Genomic DNA, 24,934 nt, shown 5'->3' on the forward strand with positions numbered 1-24,934 from the left:
ATGGGTTTTTTTCCACCAGTGCGGCTCTTAAAAGAAAGTCACACAAGTTCATTCCCCATTACTGTCAGTAAAGCACACTTGCATGAGGTATTCATATAGGTAACCTCAGATGTTATGTTGTATCACACTTTGCAAAAGTAGATGTGTGTGAAATAATTTCTCTTCAGTTTCACAACAACAGCAATAAACTAGATTTCCAAAAGACACTTTACATCGATTGCACTCTTTCCTCCCTCTCCTTGACCACTACGCAAATTAAAGTATACGTAGCAGGACAAGCCTTCCTCTTACATGGCAAGATTTCAGTTTCCAATACAGGAACAGTATTTGCAAGTCAAAGCCTTTCAGAACAGGCTGCAGCAGCTTGAGATTTCAAAGAGAAAAGGTCTGGTAGCACCGTACATGAAAGTGAGATCACTTCTCCATCAATTTCGGATTCAATGTGAATTCTCTGCAGGACACTAGAGAATTGTGCTCGGCTTGAGCCACAGAAGTAACCTGTGGTTTGAAGGAGTCTATGCCAGTCGGCTGAGAAAGCAACCGTCAGAAATTCAGCAACACTGAGGCAGTGCAGTGTTTCCACACAGTTCAGAGAAGAGTCTGTTCAAGGCTCAAGGTCTATTAAAATTAGTCTGCAGTTAATCAAAGGGTGAAACTAAGAGGCCTTGCTTCCTTGGAGAAGAAACACCTCTGCTGCTTGATTCTATTTGAAATTACTCTCAGTTTTGAGGCTGCTTAACCAACTATTCATAGTACGTGGACTATACCACTAAAATGGATGCATCTTAGTCAAAAAGGCAATGTGCGTTGTTTGAGACCACATAAGGAAAAAAAAAAACCCAACCCAACCCAAACAGCTGCACTTGCAAGGCAGTCTCTAAAGTTAGGTTTATGGAGATAAACATACTTACCAGCATAGCAAATTTAACAGTGTCTTTAGAAAGTCTGGTATAATAATCATAAGTAAAAATGACATTTGATGAGAACTATTTTAACAGAATAAGTAGGGAGACTGGTTGGAAAAAACATTAATTTCTCTTTTATAGGGAAGTGATTGAGTTGCTTGTATGAAACAGGGAAAGCATGCCTACAAAACCCCCAAATTATACTAAACCAAGGTCATCTTTGCAACAGTGCAAGATTCAGTTTAGACATCATATTGCCATAAATTTCTCTATTTCTCACACAAGTTGGCACTGTTAAATCTTTTTTTCATGCTTCTGTAACGTGTTTTGATTTAGCTAGGGTTTATTCCTAGGAATGGGTTCATGACATCAGGTTATCAGGTGTATGAAACACACAGCATATGCGCAAACAAACGCTTTGCAATCATCCAGGCAAGTATTTAATAGCTTTGTTCCTGCTGATAGAGAAATCACAGCTTCACATCCAAGCTTAGTGGCAGGCCAGCAATATGGGACCAAGCTATGCCATGGTTAGGTATAAATATTCTCCCTGACCTTGCAGTAGCCAACTCATTAGCTGGATACATGTGTTCCTCTGCTACTTCCATTCAGCATCAAAGATTGATCATTAAATGGGGACTGCAACATGTGGGGCTGTACTTCTTCTGTCAGGAGGAAAGGAAGATGCAGGTGAGTATCAAAAGGCCGGATGGAAGAGAGAAACTTCCTTATTGCCCTCAGTAGCTGCTGCACTGGATTGTCAAATGCAGCAAGACCACGATTTACCTGATATAGGACATTCATTTTTGCACCCATAGAAGAAAAAGAGCTTGCTACTGTTAACAGCTGAAATACTAATCTGGAGACCATCTTGCTCTCTTAATTCACTTTGAGTCAGTCCCCGAGCAGCATGTCGGGACAAAGAAGGGGAAAATGAATGTAGCACACAGCTGCCTATGTACCTCATAGGCTGCCAGCCAGCTCACAAAAGGCCTTTTGTCTACATGGGCTGTTTGAAGATGACAAATGCTGGTGGCCCAAAAGATTGCTACAGCGATGCCACTTGCAGCCCAGAACCAGGTTCTGGTTGTTAACACCAAATCAGATTGAGGTTGTACCGGGCATCGCCTTCTTGTGCCAGGTCCTCAGTTGCACAGCGGCTTTACCAAGGTCAGCAAAGCATTACAGACCTTCCCCAGCTGAAGATGTGGGGTTTATTTAACTATATGGAATGTGTGCATAATATTAGATTGTGAGCAAGATGCCACAGCCATTAAAAAGCTGTCTGGTGCATTGAATGCCTAAGGGCATGCGGATGACTCACTGAAACTTTGTTAAAACACAAGACATCTGCTTAAATATGTTTCCTGTCAGTCCTTTTGCATGGCTGGAAATAATGGGCTGGAGAGTCTCTCCTACAGCAGCCCTGGCACCGAAGGACTGGAAAAGGGCTGTAACCCACGCTCCGGGATTCCCCTTTGAATGCCAGGAACTGCCGCGTTGCTCTGGGCAGTGGAAGGGCCCTCTCCCCCTCTGCCCCTCTCCCCCTCTCCCCCGGCCCTGAAGGAGAGGGCAGAGCGGAGGGGGCGCAGCGGGAGCCGCTCTGCAGCCCCTGGCAGCCCCAGCCGCCACAGGGGTTCTTTCCCGCAGTGCCCCAGCCATGCTGAAGCCCGCACTGACTCCCCAGGGACTATAAACTGAAGCAAAGCCATTTTTATTGCCTCCCCCTGCCCTCCTAGAAGCTCAGTTCTCATCTTACGTCTTCTTACCTACCCTGGGGACATCAGTGTTATGCACAGCAATAGTAGCAGTGATTCCAACGACACTGCAATGTCACACTAAAACTATGAAGGAGATAATTAAAGGCACCTAATTTCCTTCAACAAGGAGACTGTAAACTAGGATAAGAAACACTTTCAGAAAAACCCCAACCAAACAGTTTGCCAAACCTTTTGATAAGATTTGGTTCTGAAGATGCAGCCCTCCTGACACAACCTGACTTCAAAGAAAGTGTTAGCATATAAGATACACAGATATGCACCACTGCACAAACACGTGATGAATAACAAAGCAAAGTCACTGGCTTGCCTGTATCAGCCCTACCTTAAAAACGCATGTCGTCATGTTTTTTTCCCCCTCCTGTTGAGGGGTCAGACCTAATTGCGTTGCTTTGAGAAGACAGCATTTCAGCTACAAATGAACGCTCATAACTATTTCATGTTAAAAATAAACTTTAAAGCAAAGCACCAGATGCTGCCATGGAACATTCCTCGGAGCTTTCATGTGATGCTTGCATCTGTTCAGCTGGAAGAGTGACTGTTTCAAACAAACTAATGGCTTTTTAGTGGTGAGAAAAAAAGACCAAAAAGGCAAAATACTATAGAAGGCACTGGAAAAAAAAAGTTAAGAAGAAGGTCTGCATTGGAATGATGGCACTCAGATAAAGTTTTGGATCAAAACTTGGGTCACAAACAGAAACAGTTTAAAACTGCCAGAGATGCAAACAATTATTTCTTAGTAAAGCAGCAAGAAGGGAAGTACTTTTCACATGCATAAGAATGCAAAGTTTTATAGGCAAAGATCCGTCTCATCTTACAGTAACTTATTTCTTCCTGCAGCTTTGGGAACATTACAGTTTTGCTGAAATGTTAGCCTTACGGAAGCTCTAAGTAGGTGTTGATATCTAGTGAAACACTAGCGAATGAGAAATTCAGTTTTATTTAAGTGCTTTCTTTACTTGTTCTATTCCTTCTTACTGATTTCTAGACAAATGCATGCGAACAGCACCTCTGTTCCTATTTTTTAATCTTCAACTCACTGGCTTGTCATCTTAATAAGCACATGCAGTCTTCAAAAGTTAATACGTCTAGAGCGAATATAGCGCTTCTCACCAGTAAATCTTCCTATGCTTTACAAGTCATCTCAATTAACACTTTACCCAAGTTTTAGAACATGCTTATGAAACAGTACAGGTATTGAGAATTATGCCCACTTTACAGAAGAGGAAAGTGAGCCAACAAAAATAGGTTAATCACCTCAGGCCACAAGCATCCAAAATCCCCAGATGTTCAACTATTTAGTCACTGATGTGTAAGATAAGATACATGGAATATCTATTGCATGTACCCACCATGAGTTTCTCCATAAGACAAAGGACATCCCTATATTGTGGATTATCATCTCGGGTCTTACTGGCTCCAGTGGGCAGCAAAGACATGTTCTACCACTAAAGGAAGCTTTTTGCACCTTGTAAAACAATCCAAAAGGTCACACTTGCCAACAGAACAGCTCTAGCGCACGACTGTGAAGGAGGCAATTAGTGTATTTCCAACAGAAGTGTCAGAAAAATGGAAAATTTTGCAATTTTAAGAGCTTGGTATCAGGAATAAGATATCTTATTTCCTGCAACTGAAGTAGAACCACAGAAGCAGCATACGAACTTTTAGCAAGATGGAGACGGAAAGAAGAAAGCCCAAACATGCTGCTGCTCTGCCCTTTTCATAATCAACCCTGCAATTTTACTTATGCTTCTCTTATGCATTGGCCAGACATGGTTTGCACTGAACCAATTTTGACTACCTACAACATCCATACTTAACTACCTCTGAAAAGCAGTCCCCAGTTTGGACATTCTGAGCCAGCAGCTCTCAATTAAGGCAATTGATCTTAAATAGGGTTTAATTTAGTCTAAACCACTGGGAGGTTTGTATGCCAAGTATTGATCCTAAAGACTTGTGCCTGGCAAAATCAGATTCAGTGTTCTGTGGTCTTCCCTCAACATCAGCATCTGAAAACAAACAAGTGAGAATTTACTTTTTTGTATTGCTTTAATTATTACGGTGACTAACACTGCCAGCAGAGGAGAACTCAGGTTCTCAAGCCAGCAGGAAAAGATGTTCAGGGGTTTTCGGGGGGTGGGTGGGGTGGGGGTTTTTGTTTGTTTGTTTTAAACTAAATTTTTTTTTTCTTCAATTATGAAGAAAACATCACCTAGTGAAGGCGATGGCTTTTACAAAGCTCATTATCATATGGGATACTATTAGCTACTTTACAAGCAAGGAGTAAAAATACTAAAAGCACTTGACATAAGTTTCTTCTGCCTGCACCAAATAAAAAAAAGAAAAAAGCTACATCCTCTCAAACACTTCACCATTGCTAATTCACACTTAAAACCAAAAGCTCTTCACCTCAGCTGCCAATAAGAAATGTCCAAGAGAGACCAAAGTACCTCTGGGTCTCAGGAAGCTTTTTCTGGGTGCATTTGTAACCAGGCAAAAGTGCAGAGAAAAAAAAACATTGTGTCTTCTAATATGCTCTTATGTAATTTGGCACAGGGCATAAGTAAATCAGCTGGTGAGCAGTGCCTGAACAAGACACTGAAACAGTAGCTTCAGTCTTTATATAATATCTTCCAGCCTTCTCTTTATAATTTAATACCTAGTCACAACAAGAGATAAATCTTTAATGGCACTATACAATTTGGGTAGGGAAGAGGAGGAGTTTATTTCCTCAGAAGACTGTCATGCCTGGAGTTTGAGATCAGCTTTTCATATTGAGTTTTTATTGCTGACTATTATGTTATTCATTGGCAGAATTTATTAAATTAGTGTTCTATTAACTCAATGCATACTTTGAGCAAAATATCACTGTAGTAGGTGCTCAGGCTTCTGATCAACTCTCTCTTCAGGGGTGGATTTGTCATAAAAGTTAAACTAAAAATAAACATAGAGGGTCAAATGCATGTTTCTGAGCTCTTTGTCTAAAGCTGACCAATGAATCAGGAATGAAGAGATAACACTCATGCTTCTCAAAACAACCATGGAATACTTCAATGGTGCTTCTTTTCCCTTATTTTACCAACTTTTTTCTTTGAATCAAATTTCTTGCCACCAGTAATTGGCAAGAAATTTTGGCCAACAATAGGAAATGTTTTATTCTTTGCTTTCATGCACATTAGAATTTATTTTTGTGAGAAAAGGAGGCAATTCAGTCTTTTCCATTGTCACAATTTTCACCCTAAGCCTTTCTTGTAGCTTTGCTAAAATAAGATCACCTTTTTGATAATAGGTACTGCCTAGAAGCAGGCTGTTTACTAGAACATTTTTGTTCAGACTTTATGTGCAAAGTCTACCCATTAGACAACCACAGCATTTTTTTTTTCAATAGATGCTTTCATATGCAGGCAGGAGCTCTATGTACTAGAAGAGTATTTCATCTCAAGGTAGAGATGAATTCATGTGCTGTGCTGAAGTGTCTAGTTCAGTCAGTAAGTTCTCATTTTTCTGACTCTCTACATTGAAGTAACAAGCAGCAGTCTTTAAAAAGTTTGCAGAGATAAAAGTACATATTCTTATTTTTCCGATATAACAGCTCTTCTGACAGATGTTCTTTCATTTCTCCTAGATGCATCAGCATGGATTACAAAGAGACAGTGTAGTTTGGACTAGAAATAGCCTCTCTGCTTCTAATCTATTAAGTGCTCTTAAAAATACACCCCCTGAGTAAGAAGAATTCATCCTTTTGCCAAAAAGTGTTCTCTGTCTGCAAAGTGGCAGAAGTTTTAAAGTAATTTTTTACTGTACTCTGCCTTTGTATTCACTCCAAGTTAGAATACCTAACAGGAGCTGCATTAAGATTGCTAATGCTCAACTCATTCTTTCCATTACACTTTTATCACCAGATTTAAATACTAAACAACTAACAGGAACCAGCTAGGTTCAGATAAGGAGTAGACTACTTTTGAGATGGGAATATCATTTGGAGATTTTTTTTTTTTTTTTCCATTCAGCACCATTGTGCTAGTGTACAACACAAATTGTTTTCACTGTGTAAACATCAGGGGACATTTAGTGAATATACAGCTGGAGTAATTGTGAAACCTTCACTTCAACTTAAAATAATATTCTCCCCAAGCATTTTTTTTTTCCCCCCCAATGCATACCTGATTCGGCGCTAGTCAGGTAGGTACTAAAATATGGTGCTTAGTGAGAGAGAACTCCTCCACCCTTTTGGAAAAAGCTGGGAGCTACTGCAAAGTTAAGGCTGGAGGTGGATCACAATTTATCACCTAGATCTCATTCCTCAAGGCTCTGGGCTTTTCTCAAAGGTGTTTTTATTATGATGTTCACAACTGCTTTTTTACTTTCTTTGTTCAGTGGACAATGACTCACTGTCTAGGTTTAAGAGCAATTGACAATTCCAGGGGATTTCTTGTTGAAAGAAAGGGCATCTTTACATTTAACCTGCTCAACTGGTTTAAACAAACTCTGTTTGGCTCTTGTAGATCCCACAAAGAGCCTTTGTTTCCCACAGATTTTTTTTCCCCCATTTTACTTCTTGCAGTTTGCAATTACGTCTTTTGCTGCATGTAAATCATTTAATTACTAAGAAATGGAAATTGGTACCATTTCACATAGCTCAATTTGTGATACAACACCCCATGTTTACAGAGGTGATACAAATTCTGATAAAAACTGACTATTTTTGCCTGAGGCCCTCTTCTTTCCAAGAACTGAAAGGCCATCGCTGCTTTTTGCAGTCTACTCTAGAGATAATAAGCCTTGACTACAAGGGTTAAGAATTTTTAAAAATGTCAGCTTTTTATTGCTTACAGGCTGATACATGTTCAATATTCTTTTCTATAGGAAGCATTCCTCTTGATCCAAGATAATCTGGTCAAGAGCCACACCATCGCCGGCGCTGAGGGAGTCCTCTGGGGATTGCCCCTACACGGCACGTACCAGAGCACGCGTGGCTTGGGTGGACGGGCAGCATCAGTGCCGGGGGCACAGCACCTCTGCCCAGATGCAGCGGGCATCCCACTACGCGTCGGTGGGCGTAGGGAGGCAGAGAAGGGACCTACCCTTCAGTTGCCCTGGGATCCCCAACTCTGCAGGTTGTTCACCATTTCTCAGATCAAACTTTTCACAGATAAATATTGGTTTTGCTGAAAACCTTGGAAAATGGTTGATTTTGAAAGAAGCATAATGGAACCATCGAGAGAGAAATCTGTAGGAGGTCAGAGGAAAGTTATTAAAATAACACCTTTAGTCAAGGAAAAGAAACTTGTGGGCTGATATTTTTTTTTTTACACAGCAAAAAGAATTTAAAAAAACCCAGTAAATTATGGTTCTCAAATGGTTCAGTGAGGAGGAGAAATTCATCTACACTTTTGTTTTTAAATAAAAAGAACCCAGAATAATTTGCTTCTCACCACAGTATGGCCTATAGTCTGTTATATCTGTTACTTTTTAAAAAGCCTTATGACTAGATTAAGCAAAACCAAAACCAACTCAAAAAAGCAACCAACCTGTTTTCATTAAGAAAAAGCTTTGGTAGATTCTTTCTGGAGAATTGGAGCCAGGCTCCTCACCTACAGATTTACAGAAAAAGGAAAACATTATGAAAACATGTAAGCAGCATGGAAAGTCAAGAATTGTTTTGAGATCTAAGGCTATTTTCTGACAGTTTTTGTTCAAAATAATTCAACGAAGTGACCTGCAGATAAAGAATGACTAACTTCTAAAATATTTTCTAAAATCTTTGAAGAGAGTACATCCTTTCAGCAAATCCAAATTGATTTGGAATTCAAATAATTTTTCAGAAAAAAGTGTAAGAGGTCTAAAGCAGTGTTTAAAGCAGAAAATTAGCTGAAATCTGGACCAATCTGGACTGCAAAACCACCTTTAATTATTTATTCATTTTTGTGCCAAGACTGCTCCCATGCTGGGAGTGTGAATAGAATACATTGTTCATTTGGACTCTTTACTAAAAAGCCCCACTTGAATTAAAACATAATTTAATATTTCTCCACTTAGACAATTCTGTCAGTAGTTTCATTGGTTGCTACTGGGACTACAGGTGGTTCTGAAATGTAGGTAGGCAGTCTGAAAAAATACTCTTTTTAGGTGCACTGTTAAGGGACAAAGAGATGTTAATGGAGAAAGATCTCTTCCCAAAAAAGCTGCACTGCCCTGTAAGTTTTTGGAATGGAGACTGAGAGGGGGAAAGCCATCCAAACCCCAACTCCCTGTACAGGCTATGCAAAAATGTTGCCCTCTTGTGGCTCTTGTTGCGCTGATGTCTATGAATCATATTAAAACTATATAAAACCACTACTAACATCTAAGAACAGGTCTTTAGCTTCAGTAGAAGTAGCTTTACTTGTAGGAGGAAAATGTCATTGATGTTTCAAGATGTTCATTTATTCACCAGTTGATTTCAGAACTATGTGGTTAATTTAAAATAAGTATATGAAACAAGAACAATAATATCCTCTTGTGAATTTCTTCTTAGCAAATTTTTTACACGTTAAATATTTTTAAACAAAATTTATGTATGATAATTATCCAGCAGATAATTCATGAACCATACTTAACATCATTTAGGATATAAAGTATTTTGAAAATGCACACAAGCACATGTTGATTTTCCTATTCAGATGATCAACCAACCTTTTTTTACTCTGCAAGTGCTGCATTTCTGAAATCGAGTCTTGCTTTCTGTGAACTCCTTCCAATCACTGCTTAAAAATGAAAAGTTCCCAAGTAGATTCCTGCAAGTAATACTGCTTGCTTGGGTGTTTGTTGACAGGAAATACAAACAGGGCTCAAGTACAAACAAAGCACATTTAAGTATTCAAATAAATATTTGTGGAAAGAAGAGTTTGCCAGGCTATGGTTCCCACCATCAATAACTGTTCCAGTCACATCATTAGGCTTAAGGAAGAAGCATTTCTGCATCAACACATCCAAATTCAGGTGTCCAAAGGCAGCACCTTGCTCTGTCTGGATAATGAGAACAGTTTCTCCATCTTCGAATGTTAAACTGCCTCAAGTATTGGCCCCCCCCCCCCCCCCCCCCCAAGGAATAAAAAAACCCCAAAACCCACACCCCCCCAAACCAGAGAACTTATTTTCTCGACCCTTGGAAGGAAGGCCCACTGGGGCTAGGGAAGGCAGGGGCAGTGGCAAGGGACAGAGGAGCGACCGCTTGCCCTGGCTGGCTGCCACACGCTAGCTTGCTCAGGCCACTGAGCAGCAGCAGCCGCCGCCACGGAGAACTTCTGAGTGATTTTGAGACCCTGTCTCACAGTTGTGAAATGTGTTAGGCAATGTAGCTTTTTGATTTAATTGGAACCCTACTAATTTGGCTGATAGCGTAAATTTTGGAGGGCTGTCAAAGGCAGTCTGCGTTTTCTATCCAGGAGGCATGTTTGTTATTGTTAGTGCCTCACCTACATACATTACTATATTTCTTCTGAAGATTTCTTGCCAAGAAAAAAACCCAAACAAATATAAAGTGAGATAGTATAATCCACACAGAAGCATGATGTTTCCCCATTTCCCAGCCTCTATATGTATGACCACTGATTTATATAAAAACACTGAATAGACCAGATGTAAAAAAAAAAATTCAAGGCACACTGAAATATTTGAGTTTGTAAAATACGTATTCCTACTATATTGTACCACTTCTTATGTCCCTTCAGAAGTGCTGACTGGTGTCCATAGGAGTGCACTGTGATGTTCCCATGTCCTGCGAGGACAAGGCATGACAAGCCCCCATAGGTACACAAGTAACACTGGAGATGGGTTATTCAATGCTATACTGCGTAAACGAGCCTGTTTTAGCCCAACTAATTCACCATCCACATAACTCTGAGCTATAAGTAAACTAGATTTTTTTGTTTAATTTGGGTGATTTCAGTCTCATCATGTCCGTACAGTTTCATGCATGTCTTGTTCTTAGTTTTGCTTTTTATTCTGATCTGGATCACATCTTTCCTACTGCTAATGCAAACACCCACCTCTCCAGGTTATTCCAAACCCTCTTCACTCATTACATGCATAGACATTTCAAAAGCAACTAGTGATTTGGTGAATATCCATATTTACTTAAACATCCAGATGCAGACAGTTTAACATTCCTAGGGTGTTTTTCTCATAGTACAGTTTTCCAAAGACTGTCTCAATCTGGGATCAAAATCAAAACACCTCAAATAGGAAGTTATCCTTTAAAATCTTGACTGCTTTTTCAATTTCATTTGTTAGCTTCTCCTTCCTAGAAGTCACCTTCATAAGAGTAACCCTCATAGCTCTATGACTAGTACAATCTAAAAGTCAGATTTTGATGTTTTCCTTTTAAATTTGAAAGTTTTAATGAAATAAGATATTCCCTTGTTATTTCAATGGTTACTTACCTTAAGGCTCTAGACAAAGGTGTTCTAAATAACAAGACTTACTGAAATGACAGCCTGTATTTATGATTTAATAGTTGGTTATTTAAGCATTGTCAGAATAGAAGTTGGTTAAAGAATGGGGAAAAAATAAGGAACACCAAAGTTAAAGGTGAAAATCCCTTTAGGTTGCAAACTGGGAGTCTGCCCAGATTGTTAACTCTCAGTGTCGTTGCTGAACGGTTACGGAGCTGTCGACGCGAAGCTTTTTGACAGGTACGTGCCGTCTTCCCTAAATTTCAATGGTGATATTATCACATTTGTTGACAAGAATTGCCCATCACATTTTCACTGCGGATCCTTGCAGACAAGCACCAGGCTGCCAACACCACTGCTCAGCACCGCTGGCACGCTGCAGGAGCGGGCAGGGACCCAAGGGGGGCCCTGTCTGCAGCAGGGATCTCCAGTGCACTCAGCTCCTGACTGATAAAATCTGGAGTCCAATCTTATCGCAGCTCTGAGGCTCTCAGGCTCAGAGGCTAATATATACCTCAAACATATATTAAGTTAACTAGGCCACAGTGATACCCCAAAGCAACATTTTTGTTTGTTTTTAAAGGATATTTGCCTTGGTGTCTATTACAGGCCCTTTTTTGTCTTACCTTAATACATTTTTTTCCACAACGTGCTTCTGAATCTCTTCCCTGTTTCCTTTTACACTTTGCAGCCAACATGAAATGCTATACGAGTTCACATATCTTTTGTTTTCTCTGCTTATAATTCCAGATATCTGAAGACTAACTGGCAGACAGCATGCTTGGACAAGGATATTGAAAACAAATCTCTGGTCTCTTCTGAAGCTACAAGATAATTGAAGTCTTACTTTCAAAGGAAATAAAATATATAGCACAAATTCTTAATAGGTAATGGACTTTTTCAAACATCTGTTGAGCAAGATCAATAGAGAACACGCTCAAGACTTTCACATGTGTTTTTTATCCCCTTTTTCTGTATCTGTTGGCAGGAGAGAAACAATGAAGAACCTGTCATTTTCTTCCTCTTTCTTCCCCAAGGACTCTGACTGTACATTTGACAACATCACCTGACCAGGACCTGTCCTTCAAGCCAAGACTGATTAAACACTAAGTTAATCAAATGACAGACATCAACAAGGACATAAAGCAGTATTTGTCCCACACACAATAACTTGACCCAAGGCTTATAAAAGTACAACAAAAGCAAATTACAGCATACAGCGACTTATGACTGCTATAATAAAGTTTGTTGACAAACACCTGCCCAATATATTACCTACCCATCTGCCTGGACAACACTCGTGTAAGCTTACAATGTTTTTCTGGTTGAAGGAGGAAAACGATGCTTGCTTTTCCATAGCATATTTAATTCATCAGGTTTAAAAAAAAAATCTAGAAAACATTAAAACTAATAATTCAAAACTAGGTTCATTCAACAGCCTGAAAGGCTATCTACACAAGACAGTCATTTCATAGAAAAGGAGTAATAAAAAACAGAGACAGTCCCAGAATGTCTTTCATACTGTGTCTTCTATATGCTTCCCTATAGAAGTGGTGGAATAACAACTTCATTCATAAGTAGCACAGGTATCTGGGTACCCTGAAACTGCAAAACTGTTCTCACAGTGTAAGACAACTAGAAGAGAAACAGATCTGGTTAACCAAGATGAAACACCAGGCTGTTGTCAGGCCTCAAGCTAACTTCTTTACTGTGCTGTATGCACAGCACAGGCTTATAATGCCAAGTGTGCCCCAACATTGCTAGCCTGAGAAGCTTAAAAAAAAAAAAAAATCATAAGCGATTCCACTCCAAAACTCACACAAACACTATTATGACTTTCCATAAGACTTAGTGTAAAGTTTTGGTCTCTATTTCCCCAGGACTTTAATACTCATCTCTTAGTCCTCCTATCTCCAAAGACACTTTTCAAACAAACTGTCATACTTGCAAAAAATACTCCCTACCAAAAGACCCCCCAAACAAAGAAAACCAAACTGTATATATATTTTTTTAATCAATATAAAGCAACAAGCTTAAGGTTGAAGAGGGGCGCAAAGGATGCCTCTCACTTTGTGTTGTGATCATCCTTACTATTAAGTACTAACAAAAAGTCCTTGGCTCACTGTTGCCCTGAATGACTATTTGCTATTTGGACACTCCAGAAAATGCACCAAATGCCTTCTGGTCTCACAGGGCCTTGTACTGTCTTGCTCTGTAATAACAGGGCTCATTAAGAGAAAGTGAAACCATGAATCTTGCTAGAGATTCAGTTTTCAGAAAGTCATGAGGCTCCAGCACATCAGCATTTTGTTCAGGTATGGATGACAAAAGCATCTAGACTTGCTGAATAATGAACTTCCAGACAGATTCAATTCAGCTAGAAGCTTCACAACTAGACTTCTGGGGGTGTTATGATAGCTGGGATAATATAAAAAATTATGTATATTATTTTTTTTTTAGTATTATGTACACATGCACACATACACTTTTTAAAAAAGGGGCTAACCCCATCAATAAACACTGTTTCACGGTTTCTTACAGACATGGGCAGCTTCTTCAATGCAGGTATACTGCCTATAAGATATAATTTCACAAGGCAAAGGAAAACATTATGATATCAAAACATTACCTATGCCAAATTGTCCTTTTAATTACAATTCTTTATTGAATTCCAGCTCTAGGCTTGATATGAAGGGGCTGCATTACTAGCTAATGGACTATTATAGCACTCTACTTGCTAATTTAGTACTCTGAATCTCATCATAACCATTTACTTTGCCTCTGAAAATCTGAACTTGGATAAGAATGCATAGTCCTACATAACCTAACACAGCATTTTCAGAAAGTGCTGTACAAAAAGTTCAGAGCAGCTGTTAGTGGATGCGGTTGGCAAGCGTCCTGTTTCCAGGACGGTAAAAAGCCTTTCCCTAAATGCATTTTGATCATTCTAGAAGAGCTTTTATTTTGATTTTATGACACTTTATTCACAAGAAAGCCATATGTGCAGAAAATTAGAGTGCCTTCATTACAGGGTTACCCTAAGGGCCACTTCCAGAAATAATACACCAAAACATTTTCTAAGTATGGGACAGATTTCTTATTATGGTCCAAACCTGGGACTCCACAACAATACAAATAAATAGATGAAGTTGGTGCAAAAGAGTTACTGGTAAATACTAAGAGGCAGTCAAAGTTTCACCTTCAAATATCACTTGCTATTACCTGAAATAAAGACTGACCTTGAAGACATGCACACCACAGAGAGCTTGTACGAGTTCAAACATCAGCTGAGTTCTAAATTTAAATCTTAGGCTTTTGGTGACCTGCACATCATTTACCTGGACACACGTACAATCTCTTCTAGGAAGGCCGAGTGTGACAGTCAAGCCCAAAGTCAGAGGAAAAAGGCTGGAATGAAGTGACAGTGACTGACCCTGTCCTGGTTTCAGCTGAGATAGAGTTAATTTTCTTCGTAGTGGCTGGTATGGGGCTATGTTTTGGATTTGTGCTGAAGACAGTGTTGATAATACAGAGATGTTTTAGTTGTTGCTGTACTAGTCAAGGACTTTTCAGCTTCTTGTGCTCTGCCAGGTGCAGAAGAAGCTGGGAGGGGACACAGCCAGGATAGTTGATCCAAACTGACCAAAGGGCTATTCCATACCACATGGCGTCATGCTCAGTATATAAAGCTGGGGAAGAAGAAGGAAGGGGGGGACATTTGGAGTGATGGCGTTTGTCTTCCCAAGTAACCATTACGCATGATGGAGCCCTGCTTTCTTGGAGATGGCTGAACACCTGCCTGACCATGGGAAGGAGTGAATGAATTCCTTGCTTTGCTTTGCTTGCGTGCGCGGCTTTTGCTTTACCTATTCAACTGTTCTTATCTCAACCCTCAAGTTTTCTTACTTTTGCTCTTCTGATTCTCTCCCCCATCCCACCGAGGGGGAGTGAGCGAGCGGCTGCATGGTGCTCAGTTGCCGGCTGGGGCTAAACCACGACAGACCCCTAGCATTGTGTTTTCCTTTCCGTGAAGAGGGAAGCAGGCATTTCTAACTTTAAGGGCACAGGTACCATTCCAGTCGGGAAACCAAACAAAAGAGATCTTATTCTGATAAACAAGATAGTGCACACAGAACTTCAAAGACCCAAGGCTTTTCTGTGAGGGTCGAGAGTAGTGCTGGAGGGGAGACCTCGTGCTCTGGGCACGCTTGCAAGGAAGTGGGACAACACGTTCAATGAGACTGAACAATTTGCCCTCCATTACTTGGTATTGCATTAAAAAAGGAAACCTAAATGAACAAGGAAGTGCTTTGTTTATATGTCAAAAATGAAACAGATGTTAAAAAGAATCTTCCTCCCATCAATCATTTATCTCACGGCTTTTCTCACACATTCCCAAGTTGAGCTCATCCTTTTTTGCAAGGGCTTCCAACACAAAGCCTGGATCTGGTTGATCTCTTGGGCGAGATTCAGCCTGAGAAAAAGCATAGGAAGAATTCAGCCTTTAACCTTTGGCTTCCAGACTGCTATGAAGATGACAGACATCTTTTCACAGGACAAAGTGATCAACACTGCACCATCATGCTTTGGATTTCTGGAGGAGTTTCATTTTATGAAAGAAGCTCATTTTCATGGCTTTTTGCTTGCTGTTATGTGCCATCAGGAATGAATGTATGTGTAAACTGGGGGTGGGGTAGGGGAGGGGGCAACATCCTTGCCAGTGCTTCAGATACAACAGCCAGAATGGCAGATTTTTGATCCTTCCCTTTCAGAGAAGTCCCACAGAACTAAAGCAGCCAAAGCAAGTCCTTCCCCAGTACAAAGTCTCCTGCTGAGACATTTCCACACTTTTCCCTCTTCAGTTTTTTGTCACCCTTTACCTAGGGGTCAGCTTGGACCAAAGCCATTGGCAAGACCACTTGCATTGGCAAGAACAGAGCACACATGAGTAAAAGAACACAGTTTAATTTGGCCCAGTCCCTTCCTAGTAGGCAATCTTACCCTGAAGAAAAAAAACAAAACGATTTTAAAAGTTTTGACAAATGAACTACCTAGTTTAGAAGTGCAGCAGATGTCTCAGAAGAGATACTGAAGTCTTTGTTCTGACGTAAATTGCTCTGAGATGATTCTTTCCATTTGTTATTTTTGGTCTACTGAGGCAAGATTGCCATATGACCAACCTGCAGTACCTTTCCTTTTTATTTGCATAGCACCAAGCCCGTAGAGGTGACAGCAGAGTGAATTTTGGCCAGCCATCTCCTCTTGAGAGGTGCTAATTAGGACACTGATCCTGAGCCTTTCTGATGATGCAATTTGGTGAGGCTCCAAAACGCCCCAGCCCCGCCATTCTTGTAAACATTGCAATGTAATAAAAAAGAAACAAAACACACCCCATCCCCAAACCCAAGAAAGCAGCAGTTGTCATTAAAAAAATACAAGAAAGCAGCTTTCACTGAGGTGTCCAAGTATATTCTGTAAAAGACATTAATGAAGTTTGGTCAAACAGCCTGATCTCATAGATAATGAATACCTAAAGTGACAAACCTGAATGACAGAAAAATATTAACTGCATTTTTTTTTTCCCCCAGAGACTGGTAAAACCGTTTATGTCTCACTTTTGATTAAGTTCGAAGAAATTAAAGCACGTACACAGTGGAACAAAAATATTCATCTGCCTCATAGGCATAGGAATACTACCTGACTTTGAGGACTACAGCTGCAAAATGAATCGCTGGCAGACCAGATGACATTTTAAGGCACAGCTAATTTCACTCGTAGTCTTGATGAGCAACTGGACTGTTCCCATGCCAACTGACAGCCTGCGTTGGTGACGTTTACGTGTCCCAGTTTTTAGAGGCCCACAAAAAGAATAGACGGTAAAATAGACAGCAGGTACAGTCAGGCTACACTACTTCAAGATTATCACTGGTCACTACCACTGGCAGTAGAGAACGTGCTAGTTGCACTAATGGCATTAAAAAGAGATTAAAGATAATGAAGGAATTGCAGTGTGTTGCGCCAAAAAGAGATCGGTAAGGTAACATGCTCTCATAAGGTATCATGACAATGTGAACTGCTCAAAGTATGTAAGAAATAAAGGTAGTTTTTGAAACATCTATCACTATCCTAAATACCCAACACAGACACTGGTAAATACTTCCCGATTTTGTATTGGTTTGTTTGTCCAGGTATCAGAACAGAAGAGAATGGATAGGAACTGTTTAATTTTATCCTAAATTGGATATTTGGCAGGTCCTCATACAGTGACTGAAGAATATCAAAATACACTGAAACTCATGGAAATACCTGTCAAGGCAGTCAGGGCAAATGCAAAAATAGATTTGACACTTATCCGTGTAAGTTGTAGCAGGATTTAAAGCCATTCCTTCTGCAGCTCTACGAGTACACCAACGACCAGTAGTATTAGCTATTTTGGGTAATATATATTAAGCCAAAGAGCAGAAGAAGGAATGTTGTTGGAGCAAAAAGACTGACTTGACCTACATTGTAGTAGCTCATGTTTTTAAGCATTGGATGCCACTGTGATTTGTGATGTTTTAGCAACTATGATGTGTTTTATGCTATGATTTTCACAGATTAGTGATGATTATAACATTATAGAAGGGCATTGAGGAAAGTTACTTTCCCCAATTTTTATTTTCTTAGTCTGTAAAAAAAGGACTTATTCCATGGGAAATCAGTTCAATCAGGGTTGAACAAGTCCTGAGGACTAGGACTTAAAAACTCATTTGAGAAAATCTTCAGTAGACAAAAACCAGTATTATGTCAAGGGAAATAAAAAAAATAAAAAAAAAATCACTGAAAGTTTCATTGACAAGATCACTAAGTGTTTGAGGCAAAATTTACATAATGAAGATCAATAATTGTCAACAACCCTCAAAATTAATCCTAGGCAAAGACTTTGTAGCTCTACAAATCAGATTTGCCTCAATAGTCATTCCTTAACATCAGTTAATTTCTCTGTTGCCAAACGTGAATACCATCCCAAGCTGTGGAGGTAGTTTGCATGTACCTCTCCATCTGAAATCCAAGCCTAAGTGAAACTTTAATTAGCTACTTCATGCATGCACTCCTGAGGGGGGAAAACAACAACAAAAACCATCTGAGAAGACAGATCCTGAACCTCAGCAAATCTGAGTTCCTAGCACAGGACACTCAAAAGCAAGTACCAAAATGCTGTGCACCTTGAGGAGCTCCTACTCCTTTTCTCCTCTTTGATTATGTTTTGCCCAGGTGTTCAGAGCCTAAACCACTAGATCCTTTATAGATGATAATATCTCCTCAGAATTCGCATTGCAAGAGCGAAACAAGCTGACTCTTTTCTGAAGCAGTTCTTCAAAGGTGAGTCTTAACCAAGCACCTGAATCTTTTTCCCCTCCAAGCCGTAAGGACACAGGAGGATTTGGTATGCAGATCCTGTCAAAGCTATTCTTGGCACCAAAAATGCATTCACTTTATCTGCAACCTCTCCATGGTTTAGCTTAATTCTTTGCATCAGATCAGGTTTAAATTGGAGCTTCTTGCAGGCCGGCTTCTAAGTGAAAACTACCATGAGAAAAGCTGACTTGCTATCTTAGGGCAAATAGTGAGCATTAAGTAGCACTGGAAACAAATATTTGGGGCTATGACATCTGTTCTGATTCAAGGTCATCACCTGACCACCTTACATGTCACAGATGTAATGGAAATAGGATACAGCAATCACTGTGAAGTGGCGGCTTCAGAACTTGGGGTTGAAGGGGACAAAGTACGTAAACATCTTCTGACACGTGGAAAGGAAGAGGCCGGACGTCTTACAGCGTGTGTGTACACAACAGACATGCAGAATGTTAGCCCCTGGGTGAGGGGAAGCATCTATGCCCTATTGAGAAAGGAGCTCTGTTTATTTTGTATTACAGCTAATTAACTGTAAAGTATTTGTCAGACGAGGAACAATTTTTTCTTGTGTTGGACATTCCTGTCAGGGGCACCAGGCAGAAGTAATCGGTGAGCAGGGACACAAGCCACTCATGAGCATAGGGTGGTCTCTGGGCCAAGCCCAAGAGGAGGTGGGATGATACATCTCAGCATGGTTGTGCCTCACCAGGGGAACAATCCTGCATGACATTCACTGGATAAATGCCTATTTCATTTATATACCAAAGAGAAGCACATCTATTCTGACTATACTGGAAGCAGTATTTTCCCAAACATGGTTCTCCAGCCAACTTGAGTCTTTAGAAAATAATATATCAAAAAAGAAAAAAATTAGAGAACAATCCGGTATTTTCTCTCTAACACCCCAAAGCCACGGCACACCCAGAGCAGTTTGTGCAAAGCAGGGAACCAAGCTTTGGCTCAGTACAGAGCTTTGGGAATCCCACTGCAACATTCAGCACAAAGTCACCAAATCTCTCAGCTAGCGATCAAGTGTGGTAGCTTAGGGAGAATATACACCCAGCAAGCCCACACATCCAACCTCACCTCTCTCCAGTAACATGTTTAATTTGTGAGCTCATCACTGCTAATTTTCTAGCTCAGAAGTCTTCATAACAACTCTTTATAGTGACATTGAAAGAAGCTTCCCTGAAAAGCTTTACAGATTTGAAAGGAATGGACACAGATTCTCCACTCTGTTTAGTGGGACTGGAAGGCAGAAGAGTCATCCTCTCAAGGGAGCGTCTGGCATGCCTGTCCCTTCTGTTCCTTGGTTAGGATAATCACAAAACAAGAAATAAAATCCTTGCCCGACTTCCTGATGGGTCCTGTGATAATGACATACTCTTACTTCTCAAATGGCGACAAAAGCTCCAGGATAACTGGGTGCTGAAGCCTTACCGTTCCCAAATCAGACGCCTCCCTGAGATCTGAAAAGGTAACCTAAAAATGAAACAAAGACTGCATCCACGGTGATCTGAGTGCCAACACTTCTATGCTTGCAGTATGACAATCAGTCATTTCCTGAAATATAACTCACTGCAGCTGAGCATCATATCTTACTAGAGGCCAAGTTCATCCCAGATATAGGCAGCTACATTAAATTTCCCGTAGTTGGCTCAACAGGAGCCATCCGATGCTGTTCAGCCATACCAACTCATTCAGAGCTGGCTTGGGTGTCTGATAACATGGTGCTGCAGAGGCCATATTCGTACTGCTGCTAACGTCTGCTTGAAAGAGCAAATACTTGCTTTAAATGGTGACAGAAAAGGAATACAATAATTCGGGGTTTTAGGTGTTTTTTTAGGTGTGTGTTTATTTTGCTTCACAGCACCGTACCTCACAGTCTCATATTTTTCAGATACAATAGCTTTTGCTGTAAAGTGCCAATAGGTGTTCATAGCAATTCAGTAACAATATTTACATGTCTAGATCATTATGATAAGCATGAGCTATTGTTTTGCCCACCCATTGCACATTACCAGAAAACCCAGCTGGGTTAGGCATGTGAAAAAGTTATTTAAGAAGATGGTTGGAAGAAAGTGCGAACCTATCTAATTAAAAATATCAATCCATTTATGTTTCAATGACTTAAAGAAAAATGAATTTAAAAAAATGAACCATGCATGTCTTAAAAAAAAAAAGGCAAAAGCCAGAACATGCCACAGGCAGACAAATTTTAAGTAGAGCTCAAAAAAAAAAAAAAAAAATCACACAGAGCATCCCCATATCTCTACACCATACCATACCTATATCTAGGTAGAGATATCTCCTAGCCATTGCCCAAAGTCTTCCATTTCTCTTACGAGGGTTATCAGGCATATCCGACCCCTAATCAGAAAGCTCAGAACCACAGCAGCAGCACCTTGCCTGCGGTGCCCCGCGACCCGCAGCGCTGCTTTGCAGTTACTGGGGGGGGGGGGGGGGGGGGGGGGGGGGAAGGAGACCCTGAGCAGCTGGACGTGGGGCTCCCTCTAGTGACAGCCACCTGGCCCCACACCCGCCTTTCTCTGGTGGGGGTGCTGGGCGGGGGGGACGTCCTTAGGGCCAGGAAAAACCTTTTAAAAAAAAAAAAAAAAATAAACGCGAAGCAGAAAGAGCCAGTGAAACGCCAGCCATTGCACAGCAGTTTGAATAAGAGACCAGTGTCAACTTACACTTGCGAGAGAGTGAAAAATTCCAGCTCATCTCTCTACAGATGTCTACACACCCAGAGTCTTTCTATATGGTTCACTGAAAAACTAAATTGGAATTCAATGCATTCTGCTCAGAGGCTTTCTCTCCTTTTCCCGGAAAGTTAGGTCTCAACAATCCTTGAAAATAAAGTTCTTACTAATCAGAACACCTGGCTTCTGTGAAGTCGGACCTTTTTAGTCTAAATTCAGCTTTCAAAGTTTCACTGTACTCAAGCAAATCACTTAGGAAAATATTAGCATTATGCTAGTAACTTAAATTATAAAGTTTATATTTGTTTGTTCCTCTAGAAGAAGTTTTCATAGAAATCAGTATGACTTCATTTCCACGTTTTTGACAAAAAAGGTTTCCCCTGGGAAAGTTCAGCATCAGGAACATCTGCTGTCTGTATTCCCAACCCATGTATTCCAAGACTGATGCCCTGAGAGTAAAACAAACTTAAATTCACGCCAACTTAACACGAAAAAGTTAAACATAAAAGATTAATACTATATTGAAAAAAGTTGAGAACCAAACAGGTTTAAGGATGTAAACAGATACCTATGTGTTCTTCTAGCACTGTCTGTTCCCGCACACGCAATGTGCCAGGTAGCCTTACCTAAGCCTCAGGGCACCCTGGCAGGACTGCACATACATCGACACACACCTTCAATTAATTCATAAAACCAGGCTTCCAAAAGTAATTTCTTTTAATCTCAAATACTTGAATGTGTTTCGGTCTGAATAGGTAAGTGAAAAGCTTCCCACAAGGCTAGTGCTTTCCTGACTATGTATTTCTGACTGCCTCTCTCTTGTGGAAGATGTGCAGAGGGTTATGGCAGTCACCACTGCCTCTGCCCATTGGTGCTATCCAATCATTATGCCCTTCAATTAGGGCCTGATAGGCCACTATATCATTCACCAGCAAGGAACAAGATAATCCCATTAAATTCCATACACCTATGGTACTCCTACAGGGCAAGGTATCCCATCAAAGTTTAAGGACAGTAAGAAAAATGGTTTTCAACTGAGGTACCCCAGGGCTGGGTACAGAATTTAGGTCTGCTGACTTGTTCACTGGCCTGCACTGCTTTGAAGAATACTTCAGTGAGATTTTACACTAAGCAATATTAAGTGATGTGCACTCACATGAGCACAGAGAATGTTAAAACGTTTAGAGAGACTTTCAGAAGCAGTTAAATAAAACATAATGAAGTAAATAAAGCACAAAGGACTGTGCTTTCATAACCAGCTTTCTCAAAAGTTATTTTATTTTCACTGTTAATCATAGCGAGAAAGGTTTGTGTTCTATCTTATCACTTTGAATTTCTTGCAGGGATACCTTTGCCACTGCAGTTTCACCCTGTTTTAATCATGTTATTTAAATGGTAGCTTTGAGAATATCCTTCACTAAATTTTGATGCTTCTCTTGCAAATAAACACATGTTCTTCTGTCCCTAAGAGGCTTTTTTTTTTAAGTTGCCTGGTTTTTGGCAGCTGTAAATTTTTGAAACAAAACTAAAGTACAAAGATGCACATGGATGCAGCAATTTAAATCAGCTGATCATTGTAGAAACACCATAAACACCTCAGAGATTATTAAGACAGATGACAAATACATATACACTGTTACTCAAATCTCATGATCCTTTCCCTTGCATTTTGAAGCTACCATTAGCTTATGTGACCAAAACCTACAGAAACAAAGATTATTACTTCCGTTCCTCAGATATGAACTACAATACTATCTGGTTTTATGTAAGTTTTGCTGAAATAGACATATTCATACATTACCATAAATCAATGAACTGATCTTGAGAGCTTAGGAGCACTTCAGCATTTGATTTGTAGTTTGGACTGCTCTTCTTTTGTGTTCCCCAGCAGCACATCACTTGCGTCCATGCCCTGGTAGGATCTAAGTCTTCCCAGCTTTAATGTGCTGCTTTGACTTTCTGACCTTCAATTTTAAATGCAAAGTCACTGGCAAGATCTCTCAACTACGCTCACTCCAAAGCGTGGAAGGATTACCTTCAGTCCGTGCTGGAGAGCTCTGCAGGAGTGATCAAAATTTAATCTGTTTCTAAGTAGAAGCTGATCTGCTTGATCCTGTGCTCTAAAAATATCAAGCTGTTTATATAAACTGTTTTTTCTCTTTTTTTTTTTTAAATCCCCATGATTTTATAACACAGCCAATAAAAGAATACAAGGCATTAGAAACATTTTTTTTTTAAAACTGGTACAGGTAGTTATATTTCAGAATAATTAACAAAAGCAATTTCAAGAGCAACTAGAAGTGAAAAGAATGAAGAGGCAAATTAGTAAATGAACTCACATTAGATATACATGGCTTTATTTCCACTAGAAAGAGCAAAGGCAATTACAAAACAGGAACATATATAACAGATCTTATAAACAAGCACTGCTTGCATGATATACTTAATCTGAGAGATTTTAGGGTTGGATTAAGCAAAAGCAGGGAAGAGGAACACCACCCACAGAAGAGATCATGCAGGTAAATGGTATTGCTGTTAAGTTTTATTTTGTAGCACTTTCTAACTAAGATTAAGTAACAGCCACCTGAAATTCAGGCCCATAAGGTACTTGAGAACAAGGATTCAGCATTTTGTATAAACTGGTTTCTCTGAACTACCCTTCTCCCTTATTTCCCCCCCCATTAGATTTTTTTCCTCTCCTTTCTATTCAGATAGAACAAGTAGGTCTTCTAGCTTATTTTATATCTTTTCCAATCAAAAGAAAGTTTTAAAAAAAAGGAAGAAAACAGCTTATTTTTTAAACAGCATTTTGTTTTACATAAAAGATTGAGATTTTTTTTACCTCTAATCAATGGCCTTTTCAATCAGTTCATACTGACCATGATGTAGACCAGCTAATATTTTAAAAAAAAAAAAAACAAAAGAAGTTTCTCTAGAATATCCCATTTCTGAGAACTTGCTCACACTTTCTCATGTATGCTGCAACTCATAATTTTCCAGATTACTTGGGGGGCTTTCACTTTGTGTTGTGATACATAAACTACAGAAACCCATATACTGAGATTAAAAGGTCACTATGAGGTGCTGAGCAGCCCATATTACTTTGCATTTTCCTTGTGTTTTCTAATCTACTTACATGTGCTTGGTCTTTTTCCAAACTCTGTCTGCATTCAGTATCAGAGGCTCTGTGATAACGAAGCTCCTCTTGACCCACCTTCAGCACAAAAGACAAGAGAAACTCATTTGAGAGGCTTGTCATTGCAAGGAGTAGGGCTTTCATCTGAAAGCTCTTTATAGCTAGAGGCCACAGAGCTCCATTTTGTAACCTCTTATCTGACAAAAATGGGATGAAATATAGCCATTAACTAAGTTAATAAGGATGTGCACAATACACAGCTGATAACATTTAGCAGCACTGCTTCTTGGGACACCCAGGTGGTACAAGGACGTAACTTCAGTGGAGGAATTTCTGTTTATAGCCTTGAAGGTGGGGCAACTGAGTTTTGGCCAACACAACAGCACCATTCACCTGGAGGAACTGGAAAAGATTTCATTGTTCATATCTAATTTTCTTCACCCAAATCTTTTCTTTTTCTGTCAGTGTCGACTCTTTCTACTAGAGTTTGAAAAGATAACTGTGGGCATCCTGCATCCTGCATGTCCAGTGAAACTTTCTCTCCTCAGATGTAGTATTTGCCTACATTTTGCCATGT

The 24,934-nt window shown here is 40.0% G+C and overlaps 1 long non-coding RNA gene across 1 annotated transcript; it reads left to right on the forward strand.

Moving 5' to 3' along the window:
• Positions 1-4,092: 4,092 nt before the first annotated feature.
• LOC142406720 (uncharacterized) lies at positions 4,093-12,473 on the forward strand. The gene is made up of 3 exons (XR_012774677.1): positions 4,093-4,706; positions 11,869-12,005; positions 12,107-12,473. It is a non-coding gene; the product is annotated as an uncharacterized LOC142406720 (long non-coding RNA).
• Positions 12,474-24,934: the final 12,461 nt, after the last annotated feature.

Source organism: Mycteria americana, chromosome 2 (genome assembly GCF_035582795.1).
Source record: "Mycteria americana isolate JAX WOST 10 ecotype Jacksonville Zoo and Gardens chromosome 2, USCA_MyAme_1.0, whole genome shotgun sequence".
NCBI lineage: Eukaryota > Metazoa > Chordata > Aves > Ciconiiformes > Ciconiidae > Mycteria > Mycteria americana.